Source organism: Pinus tabuliformis, chromosome 3_1, assembly GCF_031772625.1.
Source record: "Pinus tabuliformis cultivar Carrire ecotype Pingquan chromosome 3_1, CPIR1, whole genome shotgun sequence".
NCBI classification, from domain to species: Eukaryota; Viridiplantae; Streptophyta; class Pinopsida; order Pinales; family Pinaceae; genus Pinus; species Pinus tabuliformis.
The window spans coordinates 67951282-67967621 of NC_142301.1; positions in this window are offsets into that span (position 1 = coordinate 67951282).

Sequence of the window (16340 nt, forward strand, 5' to 3'; positions counted from 1 at the left end):
ACATGTTATTTATAAAGCTACAACTTAAAAGGAGACTACAATCCCCTCATACATACAAGAAACAACATGTTGGTTTACTTGGTCATCAATTTTGCATACCTCAATATTTATCTTTTCCTCTTCTCCCCTTAAAATCTATTTCACGTTAATTTCATATGTGCCAGGTAACTCACGAATAACAAACTCTCACATGCTATTTAACTCTCTAACATCTAACCCTTTTTTCCTACCAAAATCACATCTTTTATAAAGATAGTTTTCGGGATGTTTGTATTCCACATAAGAATATGAAGTGAATAGGCTTGACTATTTACCTTCCACTCATTCATTTCCAAACTCTTCATATTTTGAATACTAAAACATAAATAAGTGCTCAAATATTATTTTCAACCACATAAAATGATTAAATACACCAACATAATTCCAACATATGAAAGCAAGTAACACATTATAACATCATAACACATGCAAAACATTCACTTTCCAATGCAAGCGGTATGCAGGCAACATATGAAAGTAATGCATCACTCTCCAAATCCATATATCTATACAACAACATCTTATTTCACTACTTCCTCATGCCATTGCCTCAACAACCTTGAGTCTTTCCTTTGTTGTCATGGAATCTTTCCTGATTAATATAATAGCTAATATTTTATCAATAAATGTGGACCCTTAAAAAATCCTTCCAAAAAACAGATTTAGCATTTAGATGCTTTCTTTTAAATTTTTGGAATAAAACAAGATATCAAGTCAAAAGACTTACTAACAAGCAAAAGACGCAAAGTGCGATCTAAAGGAATCATCACGCTTAACCTAGATATCATTAGGATTTTCATTAAAAACTAGGTCCTAAGGCATTTCCTCTCGAAATAAAGCCCGTATCGCATATCACAATTCACAAAGGGCGCACCCTCACGAAGTATGTTGAATCATGCGAAATGCGATATTGCGATGCAATAGTTAACCTTATCGCATCGCATCAGAAATACTTAAGAAATGTTTGAAATCTTACAAACCACGCGATGTTGTGAAATGCGATAAAAAGCCTAGACCCAATTGGAGCCTATGTTATAAAGTAACACTTAAATCTGTTACGCAAATGAAAAAGGGTTTATAAGGTAAATCTGTTAAACAAGCTATGATTTAATAAACAATAAAGAACATCCTGTATCTCGCATCCCGCAAAAACCAAAGGAACTTTAAAGAAGTGCACACTCAAAATGCGATAATGTGATTTGCGATATTGCATCGCAATCGCAAAATCGACATTTTCGCAAATCAAAGCTCATAACCTTAAAAAGTTTTCTTCCTGTTTTATGATGCGGAACATTAATGAGCAATAAAGGTAGCGATAACAAATCAATAGTGGGCATTTACTATGGGTTAATGGTATTTATGTTTGGAAAGCAACTCGGCGTGATACGATATCTTTTCATCTGCGTTTAACTAAAACTCCTTTCTTGTCACCTTTTCAAGGTTATCTGTATCATTCATTCTTATTTTCGTTCCCGTTTGTGTCTATCTGATAGCTTCTACTTTGCTTCATTTCAGGAAAAATCCGCAGCAAGAGTCATTAGGAGTAATGGTGAAGAAGGGAAAGGCAGCCACGTTTGAAAAGTTAGAAATGATCCCTCTATTCTCTGATACTACATGCAGTAGAGACAAAGGAACTTCAACATGGGAAGCCATGTATTATTTGTTAGAAGAAGAGAAACCAAGGCCTATAGTAGAAAAGGCCACAACCGATGCTCATATTTCCTCCAACGCCTCTTACTTCGAGACATCATGCTCATTTCTACACCGCATAGCCACAAGGCTGAAGATAATCCCATACACAGATATGGTCAAGTGGATAATTGATGTGGTGGACGTCTCGAACAGAGAGTTCAAGAATAGCAGGCATGAGGTTATGGGATATTTTTCAGCAGACAACCTATGGCTTATGTACAATCTACCAGAGCCACAAAAGCTCTACAATAAATAGTTCCTCGAGAAATTTGCTAAGGAGAATGAAGACCCAACAGATGTTATGCGGGCCTGGACAGAAAACGAAAGCAAGATCAAACAGGATAAAATGGGTATGTATTCTACGACATCTATTTCTCCCCCTTATAGTTTTGTAGCAACCATGCTATGTAGATTGTTTGGTAAGCCCGATAGTACCAAATTTTCCCTGGAGTGGCTACCATTAATAGAAGCAGTTGTGAATGCAACAATAATGAATTGGGCTCAAATTTTGTCTGATAATTTGGCGAAATCCATTATGGAGTATAGAAGAAAAAGGAGTCCCTCTTTAAGGGTTTATCCCCCATTTTTCATGAGTGCCTTTGTAATGGACGCAATCTGTTTTAGCTCTAAATTTCCTATTATGGGATGGAAGTGGACTGTGCAAGACCCGCTTCCTATCCATGTGTACCATAAGAGTTTGTGGGAGTCTCAGTTTCACCCCCATTTTTACAATATTTGTCAAGGACTTATGCTTCCCATCCATAAACATGTCTATGACGTAACTGCCCCTAAGTTTTCCAAAGAAGCTGAAGTAGATATTTTACCTGTAGCCAGATGGTTTGGGGAGGAGACATTTACCTATATCAGAGTATTTGGGAGAATTTCTTCACCGCATGTCCTCCCATACTATGTCCCTGACAAGTTAATGGCCAGGGAGATATCCTACCAAATGGTAGGGGAAGGTGGGATGATCAAAGGGTTGAAAGAACAGAAGAAGGCCATTTGGCCTACATTTCTATTGCAATGTGGTTCATTTGCACTACATGATTTTAAATATGCATGCAAAGAGGTAGAGATTATGAAATCTCTAAAATTAGCTACATTCTAAGGAAGGCATTATGACCCAAATGGAACTATTAAGGAATTCACTACTATGGTGAAAGTGAAACCATTCACCCATGAGGAAGATGCCTTCGATGACCTCTTCCTACAAAAAGAAACATTTTCAAATGTGACGCATATGGCATCACTACTTTTTGCCCCAGATGATGTTGAAGCTTTTCATGTGTACAGAAAGAGGAGATTAAAGAAGGTCCCATTGGACCTACTACAGATTGAACCAATAAGGGAGCCAACTCCTAGTGTAAGCTTGGAGGACAACTCCAAAGAAAATTCTGAAGAAAATTTCGAAGTAGAGACCCAGGAGAGATCTACTCATGAGTCAGAGCACTCAGAGCAGTAATCTCAAAATGGGGGAGGCAATAAAAATAAAGAGTCCGAAAGGGACACAGCCAGAACTACAGAAGAAACAACCGATCAAACCTCGGCAAAGAAACAGGCAAAAATTCACTCTACTTCCACTCAGTTAGCAAAAACCCCAGTTAGTTTTTTGGAAAAGGAATGGGAGAATTTCAACAAGAAGCTTCATACATATGAACAAACATCTGAGATACAGACTCCACAACACAAGTCAACTCAAGAAATAACAGTGGAGAAAACTGTAGGCACTCAAGATGTTGAGCTCATTCCTGCCACCCCCACTTCAGAAATTATTTTGAGAATTGAGGAAATTCCTCCATTAGATGTGTTTTATAGTCTTGCTCACAAAGTTGTCATTAAGAGATAGAGGAAGAAGAGGAAGCTAGATGCTGCAGCTATTATGACCCCCGACAATGAACCAATGGAAATTGTATGGAAAGACTCACCCATGGACCCATCTGAAAACCTCACAAGACTGTCGCAATTTGTAGGAGCCTATGCTATGACAACTATTGACAAAGTGATAGAGGTCCAAATGCTGCTTAGAGAAAAGGAACAAAAGATTCTGCTGTTGGAACAATAATTAGCTCAGGAGAAATCCAATCAACAAGCAGAATTACAAGTAGCCCAACTCCAATAGGAATTTGAATAGATGCAAATACAACATCAGGCCAGCTAGGTGGAAAGAGATGCGCGGATACAAGCCATGACAGATAAGTATAAATACAATCCGCAAATCGATGAGTTTATAAGGGAAGCACTCAGTCTTAAATCCCAACTAATGCAGCAAAAGGAAGTTCTATGCCAGAAAATCTCGCAAATAAGTCCTTATTGCGAGATCAGTGATAAGCTAACAAGCCAAGTTGTTGACATGAGACTTGAGTATGACAAAATCCATAAAAGGGTTTATGACTTTATCACCTAGAAAGAATCAGAAGAGGGGAGAAAGGCTGATTTGCCAAAGCTGGAGGAATCGCATAAAGACATCTTGTTCATAGATTGGGATTCACGACTCAAGCAAGCAGAAAGGGAAACGACAGCAACATCAAACAACATCATAGAAGCCATCAACGAAAATCTACATGGCACCAACCTGGTCGTAGAATCTATACCAGGATTTATTCCAAATGCCAAAGAGTTAGAACAATAGTGGAGGCAGGTGGCCAAAGAAAAGGAGGAGGTAATCAGACAAATGGGCAAGCTAAATTGGGAAGCATACTGACAGTTTTTGGTAAAACCATACAGCTTGTGGATGACCTTGCGATGCTTAACTACCTCCACACAAAAAATCGTGCTAGTGCTAATAGACGCTATATTTGTTGGGTAGTTGAAATCTGCGATCGGCCAACAGACACAACTCAAGCCTATGACAAATATTTGTGATCTCAAAGATCAAATGCAAAGGAGTTAGTCACTTAGTTTATTTTTATTTTTAGTTTTATTTTTTTGCATAATTTTAGGCAGGTCGTTTAAACCTCCTCATCTATTTTTCTAATAATCTATTTTAGAACCTATAGTTTAGTATTTAAACCCCTCTCATGCATTTAGAGAGGGGTCCATAAATTTTATCAGAAACATTGTTCAAAACATGCACTTCTGTATCTTTGAGGAGGTTTTGATGGAATGAATGGAACAAGATCTATTTTCTCTTAAATGTCTAGCATGCTCTACTGAAATGCACTTATGTAATCTTAGAATATGTTGGATTGATTGTAATTAGGTCAATATTGCTGAAGCACATGAGAAAAACTCGTCATATATGGTACTTTTATCTTATGATCTTGTTTTATTTATGTATCACGCAATAATTCTCGTTTCAATTGTTTTATGTATGAAAGTCTAAACTATAGTTAGTATTTTTGCACTTTTGTATGATGTTGGCTTTGAATTTATTATGAATATATGAAAAATTTATATGCGATATATCTTTCACAATCGTTTTGGCTAACTATTTATCCAAAACGATTATTTTTAAATGATTTCACTTCTTATTGCAGTTGAATGATCTTTATTACCAATTTCTATAGGACATTATTATAGATCGAATACTTTATTTAATTCCCAGGTATATTTATATTCAAATAATGTTTAAACTAGGATATATGCATGTGTTTAGTAGTTTAGATTAGATTACACTTAGCTTAATAATTCCCTCGTTACACCATATATCACCCCATCAACACTATCAAAATCTCTTTTGGGAAACTGGTCCCATTATCCCCAGTTGGAGCCACTACACCAAACAGAAAAGGAACTTCTAACCAAGGTCTGGACCAGGTGGTTTTCCCTCATGTTGTAGCAACGATTTTCGAGGCTTCAAAATTTTGGTGCTAGAAGGAGGGCCTAATTATGAATGGCAAGTAAATTCAAATCAATAGGCCATTCTAAGAGTAAAACTCCCTCACCCTCACCTCCAACTTCTCGATCGCATTCCAAATCTCTGAATCCTAAACGAGAAGTTGTAAAGAAACCTTTAGAATCCACTACTGTGATTTCAAAAAAGTCAGATCAATCTTCTTCTATAGAAACCCCTGAAGTCCAGTCTTTGATCCATAAGTTGCAGGGGATTTCAATATCTCAAGAAGAATCTGAGTTATCCCAAGCTAGTGTTACTTCTCAGTTCCCCTCATCCCAAAGGTTGACTAGAGCACAAAGTGAAAATCTTGGGATCCCCCCATTTGAATTTCCTCTACCAAACCGTAAGAGAGCTAAGAAGACACAATCTGAATCCCATAGTGAGGTTCTCTCATAATCACCTCAAACATCTTCATTCATTCCATCCATATCATCACAAAATCAACCATCTGCCTCACAAGTCCAGATCGTGGTTTACACAGGTACTAGAGCACAAGCCTCCTCTACCCAATCACCTTCAACCATTGGAACATCTTCCTCTACATAGATACCTACGATGGATTAAAACCCTCCAAGACTGTGGACAAATCCAGGAGTTGTACGGATGGCAGAACCCTTACATCAATTGCCAACCCATCTAGAAAAATGGTTACCAAAATTCAATCCTGATGATGGCCTACCAACTGAGGAACACATAAACAATTTTATGTTGTCCATAAACCTAAACGAAGTGGTGGAAGAAGATGCAGTTGTAGGATTATTCCCTTATACATTACAAGGATCAACAGGATCATAATACTTTTCATTACCATCAGGTTCTATTAATAGTTGGGATACCTTTCAAGAGAAGTTCCTAACCAAGTTCGGAGATGATAGATCAACAGCTACTCTTATCAATGATATCTCCAACTTGAAGGCTGAAACTAGGGAACCAATAAAAGACTTCAATTCTTGCTTCAATAAGCTATTGAATAAAATTTCAACGACATCTAAGCCCAATGATGAAGTCCAAAATGAATGGTACATTTTTTCTCTCCCTTCAAACACAACTATTTTTGTTATGGATCTAACCTGAAAATATATGAGAACACAAATAAACGCAAGAAATAACAAGATTGAAGTATATAGAAATGATTCACTTTATTAATCAAACCCTTAAGGTAGGGCAACACCATACATTCACTCCTTAAGGAAGGAGAACACTCCACAAGCCATATGCTTGTTCATACAATAATCCTTGACATCTCTCAATGGGGAGTCTCTAGCCTCTATATAGGCCTCATACATACAATACCATGGGTCATTACCATGGTTCCCTCAATACCATCTATCTAATACCATGGGCATATTACATTATTGCTAACTACTTATGGTCCTTTACATGATACAGGTTAACCACCTTATTTATTACTATGGCCCATCCCATTATTACATTATTCCCTTGGGTACCTCCATTTGTACCTCATATTAACCCCCCAGGTATACTACAATTTTCGTCAATAGAGCTTCCAAACCAACTTTGGCAGAAAACATGAAAGAAACCATAGCTGTAGAAAAATGAATTCTAGCCTTAGATAAGAAAAATGCATTAGAAGAATGAAAATCGAAGAAAGTGACTTTTAGGGACGAATCCAAAAAAAAACCATCTAAAGATCCTTTTGATCTTGAAGGTTTACAAAAGTCCTTAAAACCATGTCTAATGAAATGATTGATATCAAGAAGCAGGTAGCAGAGACTTCCTCAAAGAAACCTTTTAGACCATACAAAAGAAATCCCCCCTCTGATACTAAGCCTCCAAGCACCATATCAAATGCTGATCAGATGTGGAGGAAGATGAAGTCTCAACAGCTGAAGAGAAAACAAATGATGAAGAGGTAGTCAAGTTACAAGGAATGTGGGATTTTATCCTCCCCAATGAAGAAACACAAGAAGCATTACCTATTGCAACCAGGAGTAGAAGCCCTATTGATTTGCCACAAACAAATTCAAAGCAGAAGGTATCAACTCCAACTCCCAAAGACAAAGAAATAGGTAATAAATCTTCATCTAAATCCACTCAAAGCGCTCCTCCTCAATCGAATGCTCCATCTCCAGCTAAAACCCTGATAGTCTCCGATGAAATGGAATATAACATAGTGGAAGATATGAAAAAGACTAGGGCGAACATTACCTTTCACGAGCTTAGCAAGCTGAAACATCAGCAAAAGCTATTACTCAAAGAACTAAAAGCAGTCCCTACTTCTCCTCTTCCCGCTGCTATAATCTCGCAAGCTGCCCAAGAGATGGGAAGGCCTCCTAATACCTCATTAGATAGAATCGATCCTACCAATATTGCTCTAATTGGAGGAAGATCTAAATCCCATACTCCATTTCTTTTGACTTTTGAAGTTTTCAACAAGAATCTACACAACTGTTTAGTTGATTCTGGAGCCTCATCTAACATTCTACCACAAACAGTTTGTGCCAAATTGAATGTTGAACCCCAAAAGTCTGATGTGTGCATTGTGCAGTTAGACCGATCCCAAGTTGAAGTTATAGGAGAGCTCAATCAAGTCACTATCAGACTCTCATCAAATCCTAAAGTCTGTCAAGTCATTGACATTCTTGTGGCTGATATCCCCGAGTTCTACGGTTTAATCCTTAGTAGAGACTGGTCGGAAAAGCTTCATGGCTATTTTGCAACTGATTGGTCCCACATGTGGCTTCCCTATAATGGAAAGCCAAATCAAATAAGGGTTGACTGCAAAAAACATCAAAAATACATTGTTATAGAACTTGAAGGAGAAAATGAGCCAGTCATGTATAGCAGAAATATCATCGGAAACTACTCAGTTGAATCATTTTTAGGAAATTTTAATGCAAATACTTCACCTTTCTTGGAAAATTCTGTTGTATCCCAAGTTGAATTTTTTTCTCAAACAGATACTTCTAAGTGTAAATTTTGTAGATAAGCCTGTAGTTAGCTCTTTATTTTGGAAATTATTTTTTGACGGATCCAAATCTAATGATGGAGCCGGAGCAAGATGCATATTAGTTAGCCCAGAAGGGGAAAAAACAATGTTAGCATGCAGACTTGAATTCGAATGCACAAACAACACTGCCAAGTATGAAGCATTGGTTCAAGGGTTGTATAAGGCTATCAACCTTAACATCAAACATCTGCAAGTGTTTGGAGATTCAGAAATTGTGATAAAACAGGTAAGAAATACTATACACCATTTGTCGGGACATTTGAAACATAACCAATCATTAGTCTAGGACCTTACAACTCACTTTACAATGTTTAATATTTCCCCTATCCCAAGACTCCAAAATGTGAGTGCTGATTTGTTGGTTAATGTTGCATCCAAGCTTATTCCACCAGGAGATTATAGTCTCGATTTATTTTCTTTGAATTTATTCTTAGGCCTTCCATTCTCGACAATATCGCTAATTGGTGAGTCTTTAATAACGATCCAGATATCATAAGCTTTTTGACATCTGAAGGCTCGTATGATGACCAGATAATTGATTAAGATCAGCATGACAACCAACGTAAGCAAGAAGCAACTATAAATGCCATACCTAAGTCTGTGGTTAAGCTGGAAGACTTATATGATCTTAAGGACAGATTCAAGAATCCCACCAACTCAAAACTTCAAAATTCAACTTTGAGGTTTGAATTAGTTAATCTTGGAATTGACCTTAAACCTCAAAATATTAATCTAGGTCTAGGTCTTTAATCTTAATCTTTTCTTGGAACTATGAAGATCTGAAGACATATGACACTTCTATAATTCAACATACCATCCCCATGATATTTGATGAAAAAACTATGCAGCAAAAACTAAGAAAGATTCACCCAAATCTAGAAAATCAAATCAAATCTGAATTGAATAAGTTGCTTAAAGCCAAAATTATCTTTCCTGTCAGACATTCAAGGTGGGTTTCTAACCTTGCTCCTGTCAGAAAAAAGAATGGTGATATTCAAATATGTATAGATTTTCGCAATCTCAACAAATCTTGTGATCCGGATTTAAACAGGAATGCAACAAATTACAGATATAACCATACATATAGAGATGCAACAGAAATAATACTTCATTTCATTACTGTAAAATACTGAAATATGCTTACAAACAAAAATGGAAATAAATTAGCTAGGGTGATGGTAGCTTATCTCTGAGAAGAGATGTGGCGGTTACATGCCTCTGAACTATGTTACAATGAGGCTCAAAGGCCTATTTATTGTTGAGAAACAATGGAAAACCCTAAACATCCAAAAACCTAACCCTAGAAGATGAAATGCCAAATTGTGGGCCCCATTTGGGTAAATTGGTACATCAAATTCTCGGGGTCATAACTTTGGCATACGATCTCTGGAAGTTCAGGACCCGAAAAACTGCTAAAAATAGTAAACTATGATACAATTAAGGAAACTGAAAAGCTAAATGAAACAATGGCGCGGGTCCAAGTGGACTTGGCGGGTGGCCACCAATATCCACCTGGATCATTCCTCCCCCCTTAGGAAGCAATGGTCCCCATTGCCTTGAGTTCCTCCATGAGATGAGGAAACTTCTGTTGAACTTGGTCCTTGGTGAGCCACTTGCCCTGGTGAAGGAGTTGGCCTGCTTTGACAACTCGATACAGTTGAATATTCTGCTGGCGAGTGTGCTTGATCTGTGTGTCCATGATCCGATCAATTGCAGCTTGTTCCATGCAATTTGGATTTAACTCTGTGGGTGTGAGCTGTTCTGTAATGTCAGATGTGTCTAGTAATGGTGGAAAGTATGGCCGAAGGCAGTCCGTATTGAACACTAGGTGCAGGCCAAGGAATGGGGGAATGCTGAGCTCAAATGCATTGTCTCCGAAAACCTTGGTAATGGTGTAAGGACCATATCAAAGTGGTCTAAGTTTCCGATAGGATCCGGTAAGGTGTTCCTTTTGCAAATGCAACCAGACTTTGTCGCCCATCTGAAACTTGTGTGGCACCCGATGATGGTCATGTCGCTTCCTGTACTTGGCATTTGATTTCTCCAGAATGTCGTGGACCTATTGGCGAATATGTTGGATGTGCTCAATGAATTTGTTTGCCTTATTTTTTTTTGGACTAGATATGAGCTGAATCTAAGTGAGTAGCTACAAATGGCATAGCCACATCAATGGGACATAGTGGTTGGAATCCCAAGCCCACCTGAAAAGGTCTATGGCCAGTTGAGCCATGGAGAGCCCGGTTGTAGCTGTGATGAACATAGGGTAGGCTCTCATCCCATGTGCGTGGATGCTTTGAGTTGTACATGCGCAGAATGTGTACGATCATCCTGTTGACAACCTCTGTTTGGCCATCAGTTTGAGGATGGAAGGCTGTGCACTTAGTGAGTTTTGTGTCCAAGATCGACCAAAGACTGGACCAAAATGTACTAAGGAACCTACTGTCCCGATTTGAGATGATAGATTGTGGGATCCCAAAGTGTACCGACACTCGTTCAAAGAAGATTTTAGCAGTGGCTTCTGCTGTGATATTCTTCTTGAAAGCCGCCATAATGGCCATCTTCGAGAACCTGTTGACGACCACAAAAACACAGTCGTTTCCATGCTTAGTAGAAGGAAGGCCCGACATGTAATGTGCTTCCAAAATCATCTTGGCATGCTCGCTTAAAGGAACACAAAGGTGACCCAGGTGGCATAACAGAGCATCCTGGAGGTGAAAATCTGGAACATGTTGACCCTCCAAGGGTGTCTGGTATGTGTGGTCAAATTTTGGGTCACTTTTGTATAGAAGTGGCCAATCAGAAGTCTTGTTCCCACAAGAGTTGAGCACGGAGGTTAACGCCATGATTGGTAGTCGACTGAGGCAATCTGCAACATTATTGGTGCTACCCTTCTTATACTTGATATTCAAATGGAACTGTTGCAGGTACGTGGACCACTTATGATGGCGATCATTCTGCAATTTCCCTTGGGTCTATATGAATTGCAGGGGTCGGTGATCTGTGTGGATGACTATTTCCTTCCCCAAAATATAATGCTTCCATTGTCGGCAGGCCTGCACAATGGAATACATCTCTTTGTCATAAGTGGGATACTTCTGGACTATGTCTAAAAGTGTCTTACTGTGATATGCCACTGGATGCCCATTTTGAGTAAGGACTGCCCCAATGGCATAGTCAGAGGCATCTGTCTCGACCTCAAATGGTTGTTGCAAGTCTGGTAATGCAAACACTGGTGCTGAGTAGAGGCGATCTTTCAACTCTGTGAATGCCTTCTGTTGAGATTCAGACCAAAAGAATTTTTCTTTCACTCCTCCCTTGGTGACTTGACTCAAGGGCCAAGTGATATGAGAAAATCCCAACACGAACCTGCGGTAGAAGTTGGCAAGACCTAGAAAGCTACAGAGCTCTGTCAGAGTGGTTGGAGATGGCCAATCCCGAATGACTTGGATCTTGGCTAGATCCACATGCACTCCCTATTCATTAATAATGTATCCCAGATACTAAACCTAGGTCATGCCAAAAGTGCATTTCTCCAAATTGGCACATAACTTGTGTTGCCGTAATGTTTGGAGAACCTGTCGGATGTGGTGGAGGTGTTCTTCCCAACTCTGGCTGAAGATCAGGATGTCATCCAAGTATACCACTACAAATGAGTTGGTGAATGGCCGAAAGATGTCATCCATTAGCATCATGAAGGTTGCATGAGCATTCCTCAATCCGAAAGGCATAACCAACCATTCGAAAAGGCCCTCCTTGGCTTTGAAGGTAGTCTTCCACACATCGGAGGGTTCGATTGGTCCCTGGTGATATCCTGACGTCAAATCGATCTTGCTGAAATATTTTGCCCCCTTCAGTTGGTCTAGGAGGTCATCAATCCATGGGATCAGGTACCTATTATGGGCAATGATCTTGTTCAGTGCTTGATAGTCAATACAGAGTCTCCAAGTCCCATCCTTCTTTTGTACCAACACGATCGGGCTCCCACAGGGCGATGAATTCGGACGAATGTGACCTTTCTGCAGAAGTTCTTGAATCTGCCTCTTGATTTCATCGTTCTCCAGAATGGAGCGCCGATAGACTAGTCCATTGGGCAGCAGTGCACCTGGGGTCATATCAATGGAGTGCTTGACCTAACAGTGCAGAGGGACCCCTACGGGGGAGGTGAAGATGTCCTCGTACTCCTCCACGACCTTGTCCATCTGTAGTTGTCGTGCGGAGGGACCCTGTCTGGAGGTCGTGGCCACCGTCTTCTTCTTTCCTTGAGGGCGTATCATTAGGAAAACAAATTTCCTGGTTTTGGAAATGAGCTTACTGCATTGTTTTATAGTAACCAAAGAGATGGCGGTAGGCGGTGCTACCTCCGATATTCTGTACAACTTATTTCCCAAAGTAACAATAACAACACGAAGCCTTGATTCATACACAACATGTCACTTCCACAAGTATGGTTGTCCTAATAATACATCACAAATATCAAGGGGAGCAATGTCACACAATACCTCATCCGTGAAGGGCTTGATGTTGTATGGAAGGTGACATTGTTGGCTCACGCGAAGATCCTGTCCTTGGTGAAGCCACCCGATGGTGTATGGTTGTGGATGTGCTGTGGTCGGTAAGCCCAGCCGCTTCACGACTTCTACCGAAATGAGGTTCTTTTGGCTCTTGTTGTCGATAATGAACTGTATTGGGGAGCCCTTTACCCACATCTGGGAGTGGAAGAGACACTCCTCCTGCTCTGGATCTTCAGGTTCCTCCTTCTGGATCTTCGTGGTGGCAACAGTGGTGTTGGGCTCCGCATCAATAATTTGCTTCCCTTTGTCATTCCCCTTGTCGAGTTTTGACTCAGAGTCAGAACATGCATTTGATTCTGAAACCTTTAGCTCGGCCACCAGTGAATGCTTGGCCCGACACTCACTTGTGTTGTGAGTGGAGCTCTTATGAAACTCACACCATTTTCCCATGTTCTTTTTCGGCTTCGCGGCGTTGTTCTTTGCTTGCAGCTTTGGCAGGTTGTCTTGGGCCATCTCACCTTGGCTTTGTCCTTTATTCTATGGTTTAGGGGCACCTTTCCCTTGCTTTGGATTCGCAGATCCAAAGTCTCGCTTCTTCTATTTAAACTTTTGCTTGATCTTGACGACATATTGGTATGCCGTGCCAAGAGAGGAGATGTTCAGGAATTCTATTTCTTCCTGGATGTACCTATGCCGGAAGCCGTGGTATTTGAGTACCAAATGCTGCTCCGAATCCTTGATACCTAACTTTGTACGAAGGTTATGGAAAATATTGGTAAACTCCGGCACGTCTTGGTCCCTTCCCTGCCGTAGCGTGGTCCACTTTATGTATTGATACTCCTAGCTTCCGATAGGGTAGTACTGATCCTTGATGGAAGTTCGAAATGAATTCCAAGTGGGTGCGACTGAAAGCAGTGAGGCCGTAATTTCATCCTTCTGCTTGTAGTAGGTTTCCCACCAGTCCTTGACGTGGGAGGCGGCTTTGACAAGAGCGAAAGTAATCTTTTCCCAACTGGAAAAATCATGAACATAAAAATACCCTTCTAGCAGATTTAACCATTTATCTACGATGTCTACATCTATCTAACCCTCAAATATGGGAATGTCAAAGTTAAATTGTACCTTAAAGGGTGTGGCGCTTCCAAAGTAGCTGCTGGAAGTAGATGTGTCGCCCCTGGGTAGCCACTGAAGGATCTAGGCAAAGTTGTCCATCATCGTGTTCCTTTGTTGCTCGAGAGCTTCTTTGAGCAAGATTTTGATAGGATCTCCTACCCCCTCATCTTTCTTTTCATCCGCCATGGGAGGCCGTCGGGATTTGCGAGACTGGTCTTGCAAAGGTTCGACTATTTCAAGCCCTAACTCCTTATATCCCAACCTCATTGGGGACATGCAAAGAAGGACAGAGAAAGAGCAGACCGCTCTGATACCACTAATCCAGATTTAAACAGGAACGCAGAAAATTACAGATATAACCATACATATAGAGATGCATCAGAAATAATACTTCATTTCATCACTGTAAGATACTGAAATATGCTTACAAACAGAAATGGAAATAAACTAGTTAGGGCGATGGTAGCTTATCTCTAAGAAGAGATGTGGCAGCTACATGCCTCTGAACTGTGTTACAATGAGGCTCGAAGGCCTATTTATTGTTGAGAAATAATGGAAAACCCTAAACATCCAAAAACCTAACCCTAGAAGATGAAACGCCAAACTGTGGGCCCCGTTTGGGTAAATTGGTACGTCAACTTCCCGGGTCGTAACTTTGGCATACGATCTCCGTTTGACGTGCACAATATCTTGTTAGAAAGATCTATCCGAGAAATACAACTTTGTGAAGAGAAACATAGGGCCATGGACCCCATGTTGCTCCCAGTTTTTCCAAAAAACGTCATTTAGGGCCTCAAAATGGCTCCGGAAGTTCAGGACCTGAAAAATTGCTAAAAATAGTAAACCGTGTTACAATTAAGGAAACTGAAAAGCTGAAAGAAACAATGGTGGGGGTCCAAGTGGACTTGGCGGGTGGCCACCAATATCCACCTGGATCAGCTTGTTAGAAGGAAAACTTTCCATTACCTCCTATGGAACAGATACTGCAATCAGTTGCAGGCTCAGAACTAATGTCCTTTCTGGATGGATTCTCAAGTTACAATCAAATTCTAGTACATCCAGATGACCGGTTGAAGACTACCTTTCGAACCAAATGGGGCACCTATGCCTATCAAAAGATGCCATTCAGGTTAATCAATGCTAGTGCTATTATGGCCTAAATCTACCTCAGGCTGAGAAAGGCAGGTCTAGGGTAACATCAAACCATGCTTAACCTGGTAGCTAGCCCTACCAGGTCGGGAGAGGGCTCTCTCCTTGTCAATCTTAGGAAAATATAGCAAATGAGGCTTGAGATGACTGATGTAAAGACTAATTTTAGGCTAGGTATATGCTCAAAGGAGTTTGATTGAGTTTTATGGTTGATTGCTAGATCAAATGTGAAAGGTAGTTTTGGGTCCGGGGAATGAACTCAGTCTTGCAGAGGTTTCTGTGGGGCGAGGTAGGCAAGTGATTTAGTACTTTGAATTAGGTGAAATGGAGAGTCTTAAGATTGGTGAGGAGTTGGAGAGGGCATGGAAGTGTCATGAGTCCTCTTCAAACAATAGAAAACATGTAAAGCTAAACAAACCCTAAGGTAGAGCACTGCAACATCAATGATTTCCACCTTTATACTTGATTCATTTAGTTAAGCTGAAAAGAGAGAGATAATGGCACACATAAACACATGATAACTTGAATTACAGAAGGAAAAACAATACTAAATCACCTTGCCACAAGAATCCCACAAAATGCTGCAAACCCTGGTCTATTTCCTTGCCAAACTGCAGAGATGATGTACAATAATGCTCAAAGCATTCACAAGAGTCCAACCTTTACAAATGACTGAAAAAACACATGATATAGACCTCCAAACCACCTGTGCTATCCATCAGGGGTCGAATCCATGAGAAGAGGGGTGGTTTCAACCATATCTAAACTAGGAACACAAAAATAGGCAGTGGAACAACTTGCCTCTAAAACCTAGGAAACTGATTCATTCAACTTTAAACCACCTACAACTGATGTATCTACCTTATCAAGTCAATTTTTATCATTTTTACATCATAGTACATCAATTTACATCATGTCACCTCATGAATTTGACCATAAGAGAGAAAAAGTCAAACTAGAAGAAAACTAGGCGAAAAACAGAGTTTTTGAGCAAAATTGGCACTTTTTCATCCTGTGCGTAGCGCCACTT